Raw genomic sequence first — 19,502 nt, 5'->3', positions numbered from 1 at the left:
ACCATCTTGTCATCTTTTGGGTCAATTCTTAGGCTAGCCAACATCCAGCCATGGGTCAAATGATCAGTAGGTAGCGTGCGGTCCCCATGGGAACGGATTCTAATTTGTCATCATCTCCAGTGACAACGTTTCATCACAACATCAATGAATTTCTTTCTTGCTGAATTTCTTTTCTCTTAATTTTCCCATAGACATTTCTGTCATTTGCATACTTCCCCAGAGCCCTTTTTTAAAAGCTCTTTTTACCTTAGCTTTACACTTCAGAAGACTAGGGGTGGGGGAGGCACATGGTTAGAAAAAGGTAAAAGAAAACAAAAATGCAAAGGCATAGTGGGTACTTTATTTATGTCTGCTTCCTAAAAGGAAGGGCCGGAAGGAGTTTTGAATGTTAGGGAAAGCTTTATTTAAAATACATAACAATGAAGCTGACAGGCACAGACAGGAAATGTACCCTAGGGGACTGAAGATTCATAGCAAAATTCCTATTGAACGTAGAAAAGTTTAACATTTGACATTCAAAAACCTTTGTGCAGTGGTAAGAATTTAATAGTTGATCCTTATTTCCTTCAACTTTAGCCTTAATATTCAAGAATAAACCTTGCATTTTGTTTTCTAGTAAGTTTCAGGGTTTATTTGAATGTATGTGACATAAAAATAATTTTAAGCACAAATATTTAACGTCTCTGAACATCACACCATTGCATTCTAAAGTTCTTCATAGAAACTATTCTCATGGTTTCATGTTGCACATCATACACAGGATACAAGAAATGCTCTAACTCTCTGCTATTCTTTATATTAGTAATAGTCGTAATGGTCCAAACAGACATAGAGCTCTCTCACTTATTAGCTGGGAATTTGGGTAAATTCCTTGACTTCCCTTAGCATCAGTTCCTCATGAGTAAAACAGAAATAATATCCCTTAAAGGACTTATTGTGATGTTCAAATGAAACACAGTGAATATACAAAGACTAGGACAAACACAAGGGATTATTCTTACTGTTATAGTGGACAGTCTCTGGCCTAGAAATGCAGTAGTAACTGGGGAAATACTGTGGGGTCTAAATTTTCTAACGACAGAGCTAGAAGTAAAAGGATAAAGCTACAAGTAATAAACTGAATGATAACTAACCATTTTATTCATTTAACTCATGGTTAATTCTACATGGGAAATCTGGCACAAGGTCTTGTGGGGGAAAGCATTTTTTCTTAGATTAAAAGCAAAATGGCACGGAAGGCTGGAGTCAAAGAAGTTTCAGTTAAATTCAGCTCTGTCATTTACTAGCTGAAGGAGACCAAGCAAGTTATTTTTCTAAGCCTCAACTTAGTTACCTCTAAATTGGATATAATAATAGCTGCTTTGTGATGTTGTTTGAGAACCAAGAGGGATAAAGTTTGTAAAGTACTTAGCAGAGTGTCTAATGTATTATAAGTGCCAAATAAATGGTAGTGGCTGTTTACTATTATTGTAATGGTTATTATTGTTTGAGGAACTTAACAATGGCTAGGTAAGAATGGAGAATCCAAAAACATTCTCTGTACTTGGAGAAGGATGAGTAGTCAACGCAGTCAGGATGGATGTGTCAGCAGTAGGCTATGACCTTACTACAGCTGTCAGTGACTCTTCTAAAGCACTGTGTCATACAGGATAGGTAATTACAGTCTCAGGCAGCTCAGACTTTTTCTGGGATCCTCTTTTAAGACTCTAATAATGACCTTACTCTTGTGTTGTTGTATTTTACCATTTTCAAAGGATTTTTACCTGAATTGTCTCGTTTGTGCCTTATAACAACCCTGGGAGCTAGGCGGAGCAGATATTTTCTCTGTCCCAGTTTTACAATCAAGGAAATCGAGGCTCAGTGGTTTGCCCAAGTTGGTGCTGAGTAAAGGTAGAAAACAAAAAGACCATTTCTTCTAATCTCTAGCTCAATTCTCTTTCTGCTAACAAGCTCCCTCAAACTGAAGAAAAATGTGAACTCTCCCAGATCAAATTATCTAAATTCTACTTATTCCTTCTGGTTCCAGCCCAATTTCAACCTCTTTGAAGCCTTCTCTGTCCTTTTCCAAAATTTCCTAGGACTCACCATTTGTTCCACTCACTTTCTGCTTCACATTGTTCTTGTTCTTTCCTCATTTGAAGACCCTGTTTATCCCAACAAACCAATAACAGAACAATAATTAGAACTAATTGATTGCTGACTATGTTTAGGGCATTGTGTGACATGTGACTTTACCTGATGCCTTTTAATCTTCACAACAGCCCGTGGTAATCACACTATGCTATTTTTACAGATGATTCCAATTGACTAATTTGCCCAAGGTCACACAGCTAATAAACAGAATAATTAGATCAAATTCATCCTCTTGAACCACTGCACTATGCATTTTTATTTGTTGCCTGGCACATAGAAGAGACTTAAATATGTTAATGTCACATGACCCCACACAATATACCATTATTTGCCATATTGAAAAGATCTTCCTCTGAGTGTAGACAAAGACAGATAACCTATGACTATTACTCATATCTGATTCAAACCAATCAGAAACTTCAGGGCCTCTCTAGTTCCATATCTTGACCTGCTTCCTAGATAATATCAGCTGCTCTAAAGCAAGTCTTGCTGTCTTAGCTCCAACTATTCTACAAATACTATAGAGCAGCTTAAACAACAAATATTTATTTCTCATAGTTCTGTAAAGTGGGAAGTCCAAGATCAAGATGACAGCAGAGTCAGTGTGTGGTGAGGGCCCTCCTTCCTAGCCTGCAGATGGCAATCTTCTTGTATCCACACATGGCAGTCAGAGTGTCTGTCTCTTCCTTTCTTATGCAGGACTCCAGCGTTTCTGTCTCTTCTTACAAAAGCTTAAATCACATCATGCAGCCTCCACCCTCATGGCCTCATCTAACCCTAATTACCTCCCAAAGGCCCCACCTCCAAATACCATCACATTGGGGGTTAGGGCTTCAGCATATGAATTTGGGGAAGACACAAACATCAGTCCATACTTGCCCCCAAAACAGCACCTGTTCAGAAAGGTATACTGATAGCAACTGCCCGCTGTCATGATATGGCTCCTCATCACCACTAGTTTGGGGCCTCATGAAATTACTCAGTAGGACAGAGCCTGGGCATGGCAGGCAACGATACAGGACAAGACAGATGAAGACCTGGAGATGCAATAGGGCCAGTCTGAATTTCCATTGGCCTGTGGAGACTTCAGGGTAGTCTGACAGATGTGAGGGAATAGCCCATCCAACAGGGAAGGAGGGCAGCTGCTGACAGACGATCTGCAGGTGGACCAGGAAGATTTATGTGCAAGGCTGTCTGGGCTCCAGGGTCACATACCCTGATCCTGTGAGAGGTGGGGCCCCTGTGCTGAGCTGGGAGGAGCACAATGGAAAAAACAGAAGGCAAGTGCTGACATGCCAGAGAACAGGGGGAGGCTGAGCCCTGGGAAACAGTTGAGACCAGCAGCTTAGCTTCTTTCTTCATGCAAAATGAACGTTTGCTTTAAAGGTTATAATGGGGTTGGTTTGGATAACAGTTTGTGTTGGATATTCCAGGAGAGTCCCTGCAATACACACCCAAGCCTCCCAAAAGCCAAGGTTATCAACTCAAGGGCTCAATGGACTCTTGCCCTGTTTTTCACCCCACTCTACCCTTAACAACCAGATCATAACAAAAGAAACAAAGGGAAAGGCAGGCTTCAACCCACTTCTTCTCACTTCACTCTGTAACAGGAGCCCCTGACTCCAGATTCTTTTACATCTGAAATAAGCCCAGGCCTTGAAAGTTTACCATCTATTCCTTCATAAGGAAAAAGAAGTTCAACCTATTCTTCACCTTAGAAAAAAATTGAGAAGCTGAGAATTGGGAGGAGGAGAGAGCAGGAGCCACAGAATCATCTCTAACATTTTACATCACAACTTTTTGTGTAGAATATTAATCACGAGGGAAAGGGGAAAAATACTACGGGTTCGTGACCTTGGGAATTCTCTGGTGGCCTGTGAAAGACACACTCAACTGTAGAAAAGAAAAGTAAACCCAGTCACTTCCTACGTAAAACTCTTACTTGGAGAACAAATATCTCTGCATAACTTATAAACACTAAGTGTAACATAGATGCATTTCATATAAAAGGGAGGCCGCTAGAGAATGGGGATGGATAGGTCAGAAAGGCTCTGGGAACCTGAAATTTCACAGAGCCCAGACTCTCTTCTCCAGACCCAGTGCAAATAATATCTTGTCACAAACCAACCTTGTGAACTGCGCCAGAGCCTGGTACAAGATGTAGAAACTCAGAAAAATGTGTGCTGCATAGATGAAGGATGAAACCTGACCTAGCCTCCTGTTAGAGGATAACCGATCACAGCATTTTAGGGTTCTTCAAGGGCCCCTTTGAGAGAATATTGATCAAACACTTGCCAGCAAGCGTCAATTAGCTCAGCAATGGAGTGGAAAGATGACACTGGCAAGGAAACAAGTATCTATTACCACTAAGCACTTCCTTACCCTCATACTGGCCAAGTACTTACTGAATCCAAGTCCTGGGATGACAATCTTGAGACACAATGACCTTCTCTAAAACTTTTGAACATCTAGATGTTTCTATTCCCCCTTTAAAAATAATATTAACTTAGCTTGCCTTTTGAATGAAATATAGCATTGTGCCATTTTAAGATTTCATTGATACTATGAGCTCAATTACAGTAATTGCAAGGTCTCTCCCTCCTAGTGTCTCATTTAAAAAGATGATTGTAAGAGAGAGCCTCATTTGCAGTGGAGTTCTATATTTAGAGTAATAAATTTGTACAGAGTAAATTCCCTTTAAAACTAAGGAAAGAAAAATAGCACAAAAGGAAGCATCTTACGAATGTTTGATTTCTTCAATTGTTAAAGACTGGCCTTGAGTATCCATATTACCTGAGTTTTGAGTATGATGTGGCATTAGAAGGCAGGAGCACTTTCTCTCTTCGTCCTACCTTTGAACAATGAAGCCAGTTGTAATGAGATACTATCACTCAATAGAGAAAAGGTCTTTGTAGGCTTCCGTTTCAAGATGCTTTAGCAGTGGCAAAGCAACTCCTGAGATTTTGGGGTCTTTACAATGCAGGCATATAGCTGTAAGTGGTAATCCAGAGGTACAAGTTTTTTTTTTTTTTTTTTTTGAGACGGAGTCTCGCTCTGTCCCTCTGGCTGGAGGGCAGTGGCGCGATCTTGGCTCACTGCAAGCTCCGCCTCCTGGGTTCCCGCCATTCTCCTGCCTCAGCCTCCCGAGTAGTTGGGACTACAGGCGCCCGCCACCGCGTCTGGCTAATTTTTTTTTGTATTTTTAGTAGAGACAGGGTTTCACCGTGGTCTCGATTTCCTGCCCTTGTGATCCGCCCGCCTCGGCCTCCCAAAGTGCTGGGATTACAGGCGTGAGCCACCGCGCCCGGCCAAGTTTTTCTTTTAATATCATTAGGAAAAAATTTTTCAAGCCAACAATAACAGCACCCTCATCCCCGCCCCTCCCACAACTTAGATGAGGTGCAAATGTTGGGTGCTGCTGGAAACTACGCTGCCTGCTATTAAGACTTGCTAGAAACAACAACAAAAAGAAATGTTTCCCATATGGGTTTCCAACCAGAGGAATGAGGATATTTGCCTGAACCACAACAATTTTATTATATCCTTCTCTGAACTATTCTGTGTGTTCCCTTGCCAAGCTGCATCTAATATCACTATCTAAGTCACAGTTGGATTTAGGAAGGTCTTCTCATCTCCTATCCAATGACAAGGTGAACTGCAAACAGAAGAACTGGGGAATGCCTGCTTTCTATTGGCTGTTTGGTTGCAGGATTCACAGCTAAAACCTTCCTTTAGAGGCTGGTGCCATGATAGGCCTGACATGCGTGTCAGCGGATGTGACAGTGACACTTCCTGATGACTTTGCAGCATGTAAAAGGACTAAACTAACAGCTGCTTAAGTAATACCCCAGCGTGAATGCCCATGAACAGCTATTTCAACACATCCCTACCTGCCCAGAGTCTTTTAATATTAAAATAAAACTATAACCCTTGGCAGGTTTCCAGTTTTACCACACCACGTTATTTCATGGGTCCAGATTTTCAAAGCAGTTACCCATTTCAGGGGTTCCTGATATGAGCAGCAATTAATTCCTTCACATCATTATCAAAATATTTCCTATTGCACCATGGAATATGTTAGGGACAGGTGGTCCCTGTTCTTGAGTTGCTCGCCAGGTTTTATAATGTGTTCTCGGATGAGTTTCTGTTTACTCATTCTGCCAGTACAGATAATTTGAGGTTATTTTATTTTTCAGTGGGAGCAGCAGTTTTAGGTGGAGGATGGAGTCAGGTAGGGCTGGGGTAGGGAGAGGGCTGGAGAAGTCTTGGCTGCTCCCTTACCAGCGTTTCCAAATACTATTCAACCTTGAGGTACTGGAAATGCATGTAAAATGGGCTTACTTGTTTCCATTTTTAGTGGAATGTTCATTTCTCATGATACATGCTTCCTGGCCTTTAAAATGAGGACTTGGACTCAATCTATTCCCTTCTAGTTAAATGAAGTTTGACTATTTGAGTAAAAAGCCCAGATCCGTGTTTTTTTTCAAGGATCTGCTTCACTGAAAGAAGGCATCTGCACACACATGGATTGCAGAGCTATGTGAAAAGCTGACTTTTATAAAACTAAACTAATGGCTGCTTACATAACACCCAGCGTGTTACCTTCAGCTGGAACACAGAGAGAGGCACATCAGAGTGGGAGCTTACATGCCGCTTCTTGCCCTGCCGCAAGGCACTCCCTGCTGCTCTCCAGCTGGGCCTGCCTGCAACACCCACTCTCCCTAAAGAAGCAGTACCAGCCCCTTCATTTGTTTCCTTAGAGTGGGAACACAAACTATGAGAATCAAGGGAATGAGGGAAATGGACTACCGTGGTTTTGCCCAGACAACACTACCACTAAAAAAAACCTGTAACCAGAATTTCCAAGACTTAAATGTGTGTGGTGGTGGCAGTGATGGCGAGAGGTTTAAATATTGTATTTTCTATATATGCTATAGGTATATATTTTTACATCTGTATATTTGTGTGTTTTTATAAATGTACTTTTATATTTGTATTTCTATTTTTACAAATATAAAAATACTGTGCATAAGGCTGGGCACGGTGGCTCACGCCTGTAATCCCAGCACTTTGGGAGGCTGAGGTGGGCAGATCAGCTGAGGTTGGGAGTTCGAGACCAGCATGACCAACATGGAGAGATCCTATCTCTACTAAAAATAAAAAATTAGCCGGGTGTGGTGGCACATGCCTGTAATCTCAGCTACTCGGGAAGCTGAGGCAGGAAAATCATTTGAATCCGGGATGCAGAGGTTGTGGTGAGACGAAATCATACCATTGCACTCCAGCTTGGGCAAGAAGAGTGAAACTCCATCTCAAAAAAAAAAAAAAAAAAAAAATACTGTACATAATAAGAGTAAATATGTGCCTGGAGTAATTAATAACTGTAAACAATAGATATATACTGCTTTTGTGTGTACGTGGTTAATACATTACATAAAACATGTGCATACACGGGGTGCGTGCATGAGTAGATAGATGTAAGCAGGATTATCTCAGCTTACCTCAACACCAGGCACCACTTATACTGACTAATGTACTATACAGACCCCTGAAGTCAGTGGGTCTATATTTAGTACAGAAATATAAGCTTTCATGCATGCAATCACATATATTTTAACTTGCAAATATATATATATATATATATATATGAATACAGAACAGAGGTTATATGTACGTTTTCCTTAAAATAGAAACAAGATGGCTCCAAATCCCAAATGACGGGGGGAGATGGGGAGCTGTCAGGTGGCCTCCTCTCTCTGTGTCCACCTCACTCTTTCCTAGCTGAACAGTACTCCAGGCATCCTGACTATTGTCCAGGCTTCATATAGGAAGAAAGATCCGGGAGTTCTGAGAGGTATCTAAGGGTTGCTATATCCTCCAGGGAAACTGTACTAACAGAAGCTTACCAACCACAGTGCTACACTAAGAATGCCAAGTTGTTATCAGCTTCTTGTGTGTGACAGAAAGGAAGCTCACGATGTTACGCTTTCATCCCACAAACTGGTCCAACAGCTGCAGTTTTCCACTCACTCAATTAGCTAAAAGTCCTTATTCAGGAGGTACTTACTTTAAAACAAAATGAAACAAAACCCCAATAACCCAACAGAAATTCCATGAGGATACAAATTATAACCAACTGTCTTAAGGTTATGTTAATAATGGGATAATGATGAATTGGGAAGAAAGACAAAAGAGTCATCAAGGACTTCACTTATTTTTATGTCTTGTTTATGTTCCTGCAGGATGATCCATTAGTAATATAATGCGCTTCCTCCTAAGGCTCCAGTTATATCCTTGTGATTTATGAGAGCTAAAAGCTCATCACTAACAGCACAGAAGGCACCCTCCACCATTGTTTTACCCCTGACAACTGAGCATTTAAACTCGATCTTTTCCTCATTTAGCAGCTAAGTTTTCATTACAGTACTTACATTATTTAGACATATTATTTATCTTATATCAGCTGATGTAAGACTCTCAAGAGAAAATAAACCACCTTCATTTTAAAAATTGAAAACATACAGATAAATCTGCAGCAGAAAAAGTATGAAAAACAACACAGCGTATGTTTTTAGAACATGGTTAAGAACATGGGTTTTAGAGTTAGACCACTTTGGCTAAAAATCCCAATCCTATCACCTAATTCAACCATGATTCTAGGAAATTACTTAATGTCTCTGAGTCTCAGTTTCCTCAAAATGAGGAGAAGAACTGTATTTGTAACAGAGGGCTGTGGCACAAATTTAATGAGATAACTTATGTGAAGCAATGTTTGTTAAATGAATACAAACTATCATGCTGAATAAATAAAATCTTTTCCAAAATGCAACATGATTTACATGTGTACTAATTCTTGCACCCGTTTGGCATTCATTAGGATTCTAGGGACACATACATAATTTGAACAGAAATGAAGGTAATGCCACACTAGATGAGATCCACAGTCCATCAGGGCATCACCCTCAAGAGATTAGCAAGAAATATCAAATGCATGAACAAATGCTCCTGCAATTTAACAATGTCCTTGGGATAAGCTCTTTGTTTCTCTTCCTACAATGCCAAGTATAGAATAAGTACTCAACAAATGTGTGCTGACTTCATCACCTGCCTACCACTTACTAGAGGTATGCTCAGAATCTCTCCTTCAAAGAGATCATAATCTAGTTTATCCACTCATTCCCCAATATCTACAAAGCACTACAGTGTGAATTATTCTGTCATGGTTCCTATACTCAGGAGTTTAACTTCCACAAGAAACCTAATTTTGGCTTTTAGAGGAGGCAACACATACCATTTACTCTCTGCAAAAAACATACATACCCGTAATAATACTTAATTCTAAATATTGTTAGAGCTAAAAGCTCTAATATATATATGTGAACATATTATCTTTTAGCTCTAATAATATTTTTTTTCTTGCCTCTTCCAAACTTTAAAGAGCATCCCAATTACAATATTGTTGTATGTTTGTTTTTTGGTTTTTTTGAGACAGATTCTCACGCTGTCGCCCAGGCTGGAGTGCAGTGGCGTGATCTGGGCTCACTGCAAGCTCCACCTCCCGGGTTCACGCCATTCTCCTGCCTCAGCCTCCCAAGTAGCTGTGACTACAGGCGCTCGCCACCACACCCAGCCAATTTTTTGTTTTGTATTTTTTTAGTAGAGACGGGGTTTCACCATGTTAGCCAGGATGGTCTCGATCTCCTGACCTTGTGCTCCGTCCACCTCGGCCTCCCAAAGGGCTGGGATTACAGGCGTGAGCCACCGCGCCCAGCCTTGCATGTTTTAAAAAGAAATTCAAATTCAGCTTTGCATAATTTTTGCTGTAGTATAATTGTTTGTAAATCTTTCCTTTAAAAAAAAAAAAAAGCTATAGACCATTAAAACAAACAAAAAAAAGCCTCATTCCAAACAAATAAGATGAATTGCTGGGGGAAAAGGAAAGACCAAAAAAAAAAAAAAAAAAGCCTCATACTAGCCTTCAATATACAAAACAAGTAAGATGAATTGCTAGGGGAAGGAGTGAGGAGGACAGAGCCTAGCCCCTTCCATTCTGTGGTAAGACAGGCAGTACCTCCCCCATACCTTGGGGGAAAAAAATTAAAAACATATAGTGGAGTACTGAATCTACATACACTTGAATTTCAAATCAGTTCTCTAACCCCCTGCTTGGGTGACCCTGGAAAGGGAATTTCTTTGTGCATTATTTTTCTTGTCAGTAAATCTGGAAGAGTTGTTTTTGAGGATTATTAATTCATGCAGCAAATTTTTGCTGAGCACCTGCTACTACATGGACATAGTTTTAATAGTGCTGGGGGCACATCAAGAAATGAAACAGACAAAAATCCATGCCCTCATGGAGCTTCTATTCTATTAGGGAAAGATACGTAATGAAAAACATAAATACATACCTATGTCCTACATGATAAACTGTAAGGAGATAAAACAGAGAAGGGGGTAAGAAGTAAAGAGAGATGCAATTAATAAAATTTATAAATGAGTGGTCAAGGAAGCCCTCCCTGAGAGGTATCAGTTCAGCCAAGAATAAAAGGATGTAAGGGAACCAGCCAAGTGGTTATGTGAGAAAACATTTAATCATAGTGCTTAATCAATCATATGTTCAATAAATAATGCTGATTATTATCACGGCCAGTACAATATAAACAAAGAGAACACTAAACTTGGATTAAACATCCTGTCACTGCCACATTCATTTCTGAGGCATTGAACCATTTATACTTATTACCTCTCTGAAATAGTTTACTCCCATGGAAAATAGGATAATAATACCTGCTCTTCTGATGTCATTAAGAGGATAAAATGAGAAAATATGTGTAGAAGCACAAAGAAAATCGATAAAGAAACATAAATATTAGAACAATCACATCTCCTCTAAGACTCTTTTAGAAATGACAGACCACCAGCCTCTTTTATTCACAAGGAATACAATGATTTGATAAGAGGCTCAGGAAGAGGGTTTCTAAGACGATAAAAATTAGCTTATTTTCTGTACAGTCAGAGCAACAACAGTGAGAGCTAAGACAGACATACTGATTTCCAATCAAGGAAACATAAACACTAAATCAGGTAAACTTGCCAGGGCTCTAGCTGGACAGAACAGACCCCTGTTTACTCTGGTCCTTGCTTGATACATTGTAAATTCCCCGTCTGGGCGGCATCAATACCTCTCAACCTTTCTTTTGCCTTCCTACAGATTTAGTGCCTCCCATTCACTCATTCAATAAACATTTAACAAGCACAATCAACACAGAGCCAAGTGTGGATCTGGGTAAGAGGGTGAACTAAACCAGGACCCAACCTGAACAAATTCCCTGGGTACAGATGAGAGAAAAGTTGGGGACAAAGAAAGAACAGAATTCATCCACCCCACCTTCCAGATTCCTGCAGCCTGGACAAGTCTGAGCCTTTAAAATACTTCGGTAGGTAAAATTGTAAACAAAATGAGAGCCCTCAGGCTACTACCATACTACATTACACTTGGCAAGGCAACCCCAAACAAATCCAGATCTTGGAAATATGAATATTGAGGTGCCAGAGTATCTCCAATCATTATTCAACAAATATGTATTAAATGCCTGCCTAGTGCTCAAATCTTCTGCACCTGCTCTTCCTTGTCTAACCATTGTCCCTTTTCTTCCTGTGGCTCAGTACACAATTCAAGAATGCACTCAAACTTTCCTATAGTGGAAAGTGTTTGGGAGTAGAAATACAAAAGTAATACAAATGCAAAGCTAATATAATGTCCAGTGTCTCACTTCTCAATTAGTTTTTCTTCTATTAAAAGCTTCTACTAGCTCCTTCCAGGGCGTTTCTGTGAACATTCTCTCTTGAAAATTCCCCTTTTAAAGTTTACAGATTTACAGATGTTTCCTTCTAGGCCTTACCCAAGAGGATTAAATAACAAATTAAGAATAGCAATCTTCTCTGCAGCACACCGCAGGGGAGAGAAAATGGCATCCCTCTACCCTTCTAGGTTCCTTGGCTGGGTTACAAATTAAACTGACATAAGACAGGAGAAAGACTTATGTAAATATTTAATTACATAAGTATGCACAGGAGTCTCACAAAATAGGAGCCTCAAAGAAGGGTCAGATGATTGATGCTGATACAGCATCCCAAGTTACAGAAAGGCATCAGGGCTTAGGGCTTCTGGGGAAGGGGGTGGCAACACAAGTTATGGGAGGGTGAGGGGAAGAAATGCATGGGGAATAAAGGTTGTCTTGTTATACAGATAAAAAGTCGGTAATAAAAGTTGTTTCTGAGCAGCCCTCAGAAGAGGTGATAATCTGGGCATAGGGTCAACCTCTAGTCTCCCCTCCTGTGATCCAAGTTAATCTTCCCTGGTTGATAAAATTCTCAGGGAGGGTATTCATGACAATTGAGTTCCTTTCGGAGGATCTGTCTTTAGACAGATAAGAGGAGCTCAGAGAAAACGCTCTGTATGCAAGGGGTGCTCAGAGAAAGCCTCTGCTTGCACCTGCTGTTCCCCAAGGGCCCTCAGTTCAAAGTAATATTTTGGGATGACATTTCATGAACTCTTTTGGTATCCTTATATTGACATTATATCACCCTTCTGTAATCTGGAAGCAGAACACAAAATACTGAATGCCTACTACAGAGCAGGCAACCACATAATCTACATTTTATAGATAAAACTGATATAGACACTGAAAGGCTAAATACCTGTTAAAAATCAAACAGTAAATGACAGAGTCTTGCTTGGACCTTGAGTTTTCCATCTCAAAAGATGAGGCTCTTTAATTCTATATCCCATGCTACCCTTACTGGGGCTGTCCAAAAAAGGCTAGAAAAAAGTTTCCTAACCCCTTTGGCCTTCCCTCCCTGGTATCTGAGGATACCAGTTCTAAAATTCTAAAACATCACCTTAGTTAGGACTGATGATCCACATCGGGGCACATGAAGTGCTGTCTCTTTAAGGTTCACCCTCAATTCAAAATTTCTTTAAAGAAAGAGCTATTCTGTGTTTGTAGGCCACATGTAAGTTGTTCTGCTACCGGGATCTTTATTCTCTTATGAATAAAAGGACAGAATTTTGTGCAAGGTCTACATCTGTATATCTTGCTTTCAGGTAAATTCTAGTTCATTGCTTTGACCTTCTCCAAATTCTTCGTGTCTAGAGCCTTGAGTGTATACTTGAGCAAAATAATTATTTGGAGTATTAATACATGCTAAGTGTCATTTTCTTATAAAACCAAACTGCTTCTCCTTTACAATGTCCCAGCAGATATTTGGAGAAATAAAACATCAAATTTTAAACCCTTCCTGTAAAATTCTCATTATCAAATGACAACTCAGAAAAATACTCCAAAAAACTGTCTGTCAGAATATATTTTAAATACCAGAGTACCAGGGTGGGGGGAGGGTGGGCAGAAAAATTATTAAATCCTTGAACTGCATGTGTGCAAGGCAAACTCTATCTAAAGATAAACTGAGCTGAGATTTGAGCAGCTGTCTAAAAACTAGATTAGCAGTTTGATGCCAGTCAAGTTAATTGCCTGCTAAAACAAACAAACACTCCTCACAAGAATATAACAGAATCCAGATTTTTCCACAATACCAGGATACAACCAAAAATTTTTGACATGTGAAGAAAAAAGAAGTGTGACCAATTCTCAAGAAAAATGGCAGTCAACAAAGATAAACCTCAAACCATTTTTAGATGTTATAATGAGCAGACAAAATTTTAAAACAGCTATTATAACTATGCTCAAGAATGCAAAGATAATATACTTGAATAAAATGAGGAATTTCAGTACAGAAATAGAATTACTACAAAGAAACAAATGGGGCCGGGCACAGTGGCTCACTCCTGTAATCCCAGCACTTTGGGAGGCCGAGGCAGGCAGATCACAATGTCAGGAGATCGCGACCATCTTGGTCAACATGGTGAAACCCCATCTCTACTAAAATACAAAAAAAAATTAGCCGGGCCTGGTGGCACGTGCCTGTAATCCCAGCTACTTGGGAGGCCGAGGCACGGGAATTGCTTGAATCTGGGAGGTGGAGGTTGCAGTGAGCTGAGATCACGCCACTGCACTCCAGCCTGGTGACATCACAAGACTTAAAAAAAAAAAAAAAAAAGGAAATTCTGCAGCATAAGAAGAATAAACCATCTTTATCTTTATTCAAGAGAAAAAATATTTAAAAAGAAAAGAAAAAGGCATTGTCTCAGGGATTTGTAGTAAAATATCAAAAGATCTAGCATACCTGTAATTAGAGACATAGAAGGAGAGCAAATAATGAGATAGAAAATATATTTGAAAAAATAATGGTCCCAAAGTCCCCAAATTTGATGAAAGACACAAATTTACAGATTCAAAAAGCTCAACAAACACCAAGAAGAATAAATATTTAAACCGTTACGTCTAGGGAGGCATAATCATAGTCAAATTGCTGAAAACCAGGAAACAGAGAAAAACCTCAAGAGCAGCCAGAATAATTAAATGAATAAACAAATAACATTGCATATAGGGTAACAAAAACTTTCACTGATTTATCACCAGAAATTACGGAGTCCCGCAGATAGTGGAACGTTTTTAAAGTGTTCAAAAAACAAACTGTCAATTCAGAATTCTATCGAAAGCAAAACATCTTTTAAGAAAAAAGGTAAAATAGAAACTTTTTTTTTTTTTTTTGTGATAGTGTCTTGCTCTGTTCCTCAGACTGGAGTGCAGGGGTATCATCACAGCTCACTGTAGCCTCAACCTCCTTGGCTCAACCAATCCTCCCACCTCAGCCCCCTGAGTAGCTGGGACTACAGGCATGTGCCACCATCTCTAGCTAATTAAAAAAAAAAAAAAAGACTGTAGACATGGGTGTCTCCCTATGTCACCTGGGCTGGTCTTGAACTCCTGGGTTCAAGCGATCCTCCCACCTCAGCTTCTCAAAGTGCTGGGATTATGGGTGTGAGCCACCGCATGTAGCCAAGAAACATTTTCTGTGTACACGAAACAATAAAAAACTAAGAGAATTTTTCACTAGGGTATCTTCACTACAAGAAATATTAAAGGAACTTCAGATTCAATATCAGTTGTTATCTTTACAAAGAAACAAAGAGCATAAGAAATAGTAATTATGTGAGAATATGCAATATTTTTTCTTTTATTTTCATTAAATATGGCAATTTAGAGCAAAAACTATAACATTTTCTTGTGAAGTTTTTAATATATGCAGATATAATACATATGATAACTAGCATAAAGGATAGTGTTAGGGAAATGAACCTATAAGTTGCAAGTGTTTTAGATTTTGTGTGAAGTTGATAGAATATTAATAGATAAAATTCAAAAGTGGGTTGCGAAGGAGGAGCCAACAAAAGAAAAAAATAAATATTAACTTATTAAGCATTTCCCCTAAATATTTCTAATGAAAAAATCAGAAATTTTCAGAATAGATTAAAAAAAAAAAGTCTCAACTATATGTTATTTATAATTGAAAGTAAATGCTTCTGAAAAGACATACCTTATAAACAGTAAGTATATAAAGGATGCAGTTGCTATATCAGTATTGAGTAAAATAGACTTTAAGGACAGAATAATATTACCAGAGAATAACATTTCATAATGTTTTAATTCACAACTCATCAAGAAGACATAATCTTAAATGTGTATATAAAAACATATCAGGCAAAAATGAACAGAATTAAACGGAAAAAATACTATTTCACCATTACAGTTGAAGATTTTAACATCCCTTTCAACAAATGATAGAAAATAAAAATCAAACAAAATAAAAATCAGCTCAAAATAAATGATTTGAACAACATTATCAACCACCTTAATACATAAAGAACACCTAAAAACTGCGGAACACATGTTCTTTACAAGTTCACTTGGTATATCCACCAAGACTGATCATATATAGAGTCATACAACCCAGGTCTCAATTAATTAAAAAGTATTGAAATCAAACAGAGTATGTTCTCTAACCATAATGGAATTACACTAGAAATCAATAACAATAAGATATCTAAAGACCCCAATGTTTTGAAAATTGAACAAAATACTTAAAAATCCATGGGTCAAAATTTAAAAATCACAAGAGATATCGGAAAATATTTAAAACTGAAAGATGATGAAAATATATCATGTCAAACTTTGAGGTATATAAAGTGTACTAAGAGAGACGTTTATAGCTTTAAATGCATCTATTTGAAAAAAAGAAAAGTATAAAAATCAGTGATCTAATGTTCCAACCTAGAACACTAGAAAAAGAACAAAACCTGAAGTACAAGGAAGGAAACAATGAAGAACCTAAATTTGTGAAATAGAAAACAAGAGAAAATTAAGGAAACCAAATTCATTTTTTCAAAAAATGAGTCATCACTAATATTTTACCATTCATTCTATCTCTGATTTTGTCTGTCTAGCTAGTAGTTGACCATTTTATTGATCTTTTCAAAGAACTATCCAGCATTTGGTTTTATTGACCTGGCTCTATTACTCTTCTGGCTGATAGATATTAAAAAGACACAGAATATTACAAACACTTTTATGCCAACTAATTTGACAGCTTAGATGATAATAGCAAATTTCTTTTTTAAAAAATCAACTTACCAAAATTGACACAATATGAAACAGAAGATCTAAAAAAATAAGGAAACAAAAACAAAATAAGAAACCCTATCTATATCTATTAAAGAAACTGGATGCTCAAAAACCTGTCCGCAGAGAAAATATCAGGTCCAGATGGTGCTCTGTTGAATTCTATCAAACACAGCAGGAAGAAATGACACCTTTCCTTCAGAAAGTTAAGGAGGAAGGAATACTTCTAAACTTTTTTTTTTTAATTTTAGATTTGGGTGTACATGTGAAGGTTTGTTCATAGAGAAACACATGTCATGTGGGTTTGTTGTACATATTATTATATCACCCAGGTATTAAGCTCAGTACCCAGTAGTTCTCCTTTCTGCTCCTCTCCCTCCTCCTACCCTCCCCTGTCAAGTAAACCCCAGTGTCTGTTGTTTCCTTCTTTGTGTTCGTGAGTTCTCATCATTTAGCTCCCACTTGCTTATAAGTGAGAACATGCACTATTTGGTTTGCTGTTCCTGTGTTAGTCTGCTAAGGGTAATAGCCTTCAGCTCCATCCATGTTCCTGCAAAAGACATGATCTTGTTTTATGGTTGCATAATATTCCATGGTATATATATACCACAATTTCTTTATCCAGTTTATCATTGGTGGGCATTTAGGTAGATTCCAAGTCTTTGCTATCGTGAACAGTGTGGCAATGAACATTCGCACACTTGTGTCTTTATGGTAGAATGCTTATATTCCTCTGGGTATATACTCAATAATGGGATTGCTGGATCGAATGATAGTTCCACTTTTAGCTCTTTGTGGAATTGCCATACTGCTTTCCACAATGGTTGAACTGATTTACACTACCACCAACAGTGGATGGGTGTTCCCTTTTCTTTGCAACCTGCCAGCATCTGTTAATTTTTGACTTTTTTGATAATAGCCATTCTGACTGGTGTGAGATGGTATCTCATTGTGGTTTTGATTTGCATTTCTCTAATGATCAGTAATATTGAGCTTTTCTTCATATGCTTGTTGGGCACATGTATGTCTTCTTTTGAGAAGAGTCTGTTCATGTCCTTTGCCCACTTTTTAATGGGGTTGTTTTTCTCTTGTAAATTTGTTTAAGTTCCTTATAGATGCTGGATGTTACACCTTTGTCAGACGTATAGTTTGCAAAAATTTTCTCCCATTCTGTAGGTTGCCTGTTTACTCTGCTGATAAGTTCTTTTGCTGTGCAGAGGCTCTTACCTTCAATTAGATCCCATTTGTCAATTTTTGCTTTTGTTGAAATTGCTCTTGGTGTCTTTGTCTTGAAATCTTTGCCTGTTCCAATGTCCAGGATGGTTATTGCCTAGCTTGTCTGTCAGAATTTTCATAGCCAAACTAGTTTTATCAAGTCAGTACCTAAATCCAAAAAGTGATAAGCGACATGGGAAAAAAGGGAATATGGAACAAGGAAAAGGAAAATCAGGAGCATGGAAGCAGGGTGGGCTGCAGTTTTGAAAATGGTGCTCATCTCACTGAGAAGGTGACATGGGAGAACAGACTTGAAGGAGGTGAAGGCCCATATGGGGATCTTTGTCTGAACAGCACCTTGTGCAAAGGAATGTGCCTGGAAAGGCAAGGAGGCAAGTGTGCTATTCCAAAGACCCAAGTTAAGAAGATTTATCAAGGAAGATGAAAAGGATCAACCGTTCAACACTAATGTTAGTTATGTAAATGAGGAATTAGCAAAGTAGCGGTGTTTGGTGATCTTAAAGAGAGCAGTTTTGTGGGACAGGTAGTACTAAAGTAGGCTTAAGAGAAAATGGCAGAGGGCCAGGCGCGGAGACTCACACCTGTAATCCCAGCACTTTGGGAGGCCGAGGCGGGTGGATCACGAGGTCAGGAGCTCGAGACAAGCCTGGCCAACATGGTGAAACCCTGTCTCTACTGAAAATACAAAAATTAGCTGGGCGTGCAGGCACGTGCCTGTAAACCCAGCTACTCGGGAGGCTGAGGCAGGAGAATTGCTTGAATCTGGGAGGTGGAGGTGGCAGTGAGCCAAGATCGCCACATTGCGCTCCAGGCTGGGTGACAGGGAGAGGCTGTTTAAATTAAAAAAAGAAAAAGAAAAAGAAAATGGCAGAACTGGATCTAATGAGTGTGGACACCTCTTTTGATGGGCTGTGACCGAAAGGGAAACAAAAAAATTAGACAGCAGTTGGAGAGGAAAGTCAGGTCAAGAAAAGGGTCTTTTGTTTAATATAGGTGAAATGTGTTTACATGGTGATGGATATGATCCAAAGGAGATCAAAAACCACAGAAGAGCAGGGAGAACTGCTAAAGGAATGCCCTTGACCAGATGTCAGGTGCGTCTCCCGTATAAGGAGTTCTCTCAGTTCTCTCTGACCCATTTCAAAGGAATTCTGAAATCCTCTAAAACCATCACTGCCATCAATTCAATAGTTTCTGAAACACTATGAAAATGTTTGCCATTTCACTGAGTAAATTATTAATATAAATAATTACTAGAGCATTTGAGAAAAAGTTAGAGTGAACTCTTGAGACAAGTCCAAAGTGGCTCTGATCCATTTAATGATCCAATCAAGCACCCCAAGAATCTCCTTCTCCTTTTGCTTCTTTGTATTTTACGGACCATATTTGGCTACCTTCTGAGGCACTTGCTCAAAAATTTATTTTTCTTGATTCAGATTCAACTTTGTATAATACCTTACGCAAACACACAATTTCTTTTCTTTTTTTGAAACGGAGTCTCCCTCTGTCGCCCAGGCTGGAGTGCAGTGGCGCGATCTCGGCTCACTGCAA

The 19,502-nt window shown here is 38.9% G+C and overlaps 1 protein-coding gene across 2 annotated transcripts in view; it reads right to left on the bottom strand.

The window, feature by feature from the left end:
• CACHD1 (cache domain containing 1) overlaps positions 1 to 19,502 on the bottom strand; it is a 228,708-nt gene that overhangs the window by 118,367 nt on the left and 90,839 nt on the right. Inside the window, exon 1 of one of the 2 annotated variants that reach the window (XM_011985474.1) lies at positions 12,835 to 13,002. The exons of the other annotated variant lie outside the window; for it this stretch is intronic. The gene's annotated coding sequence lies outside the window, so the exon portion shown is untranslated. Of the gene's footprint in view, positions 1 to 12,834; positions 13,003 to 19,502 lie in introns of those variants that run through there. 2 annotated transcript variants of the gene reach the window in all.

The sequence above is a fragment of the Mandrillus leucophaeus genome, unplaced genomic scaffold (assembly GCF_000951045.1).
Source record: "Mandrillus leucophaeus isolate KB7577 unplaced genomic scaffold, Mleu.le_1.0 Scaffold284, whole genome shotgun sequence".
Taxonomy (NCBI): domain Eukaryota; kingdom Metazoa; phylum Chordata; class Mammalia; order Primates; family Cercopithecidae; genus Mandrillus; species Mandrillus leucophaeus.
This window is presented reverse-complemented; position numbering and strand designations above follow the sequence as displayed.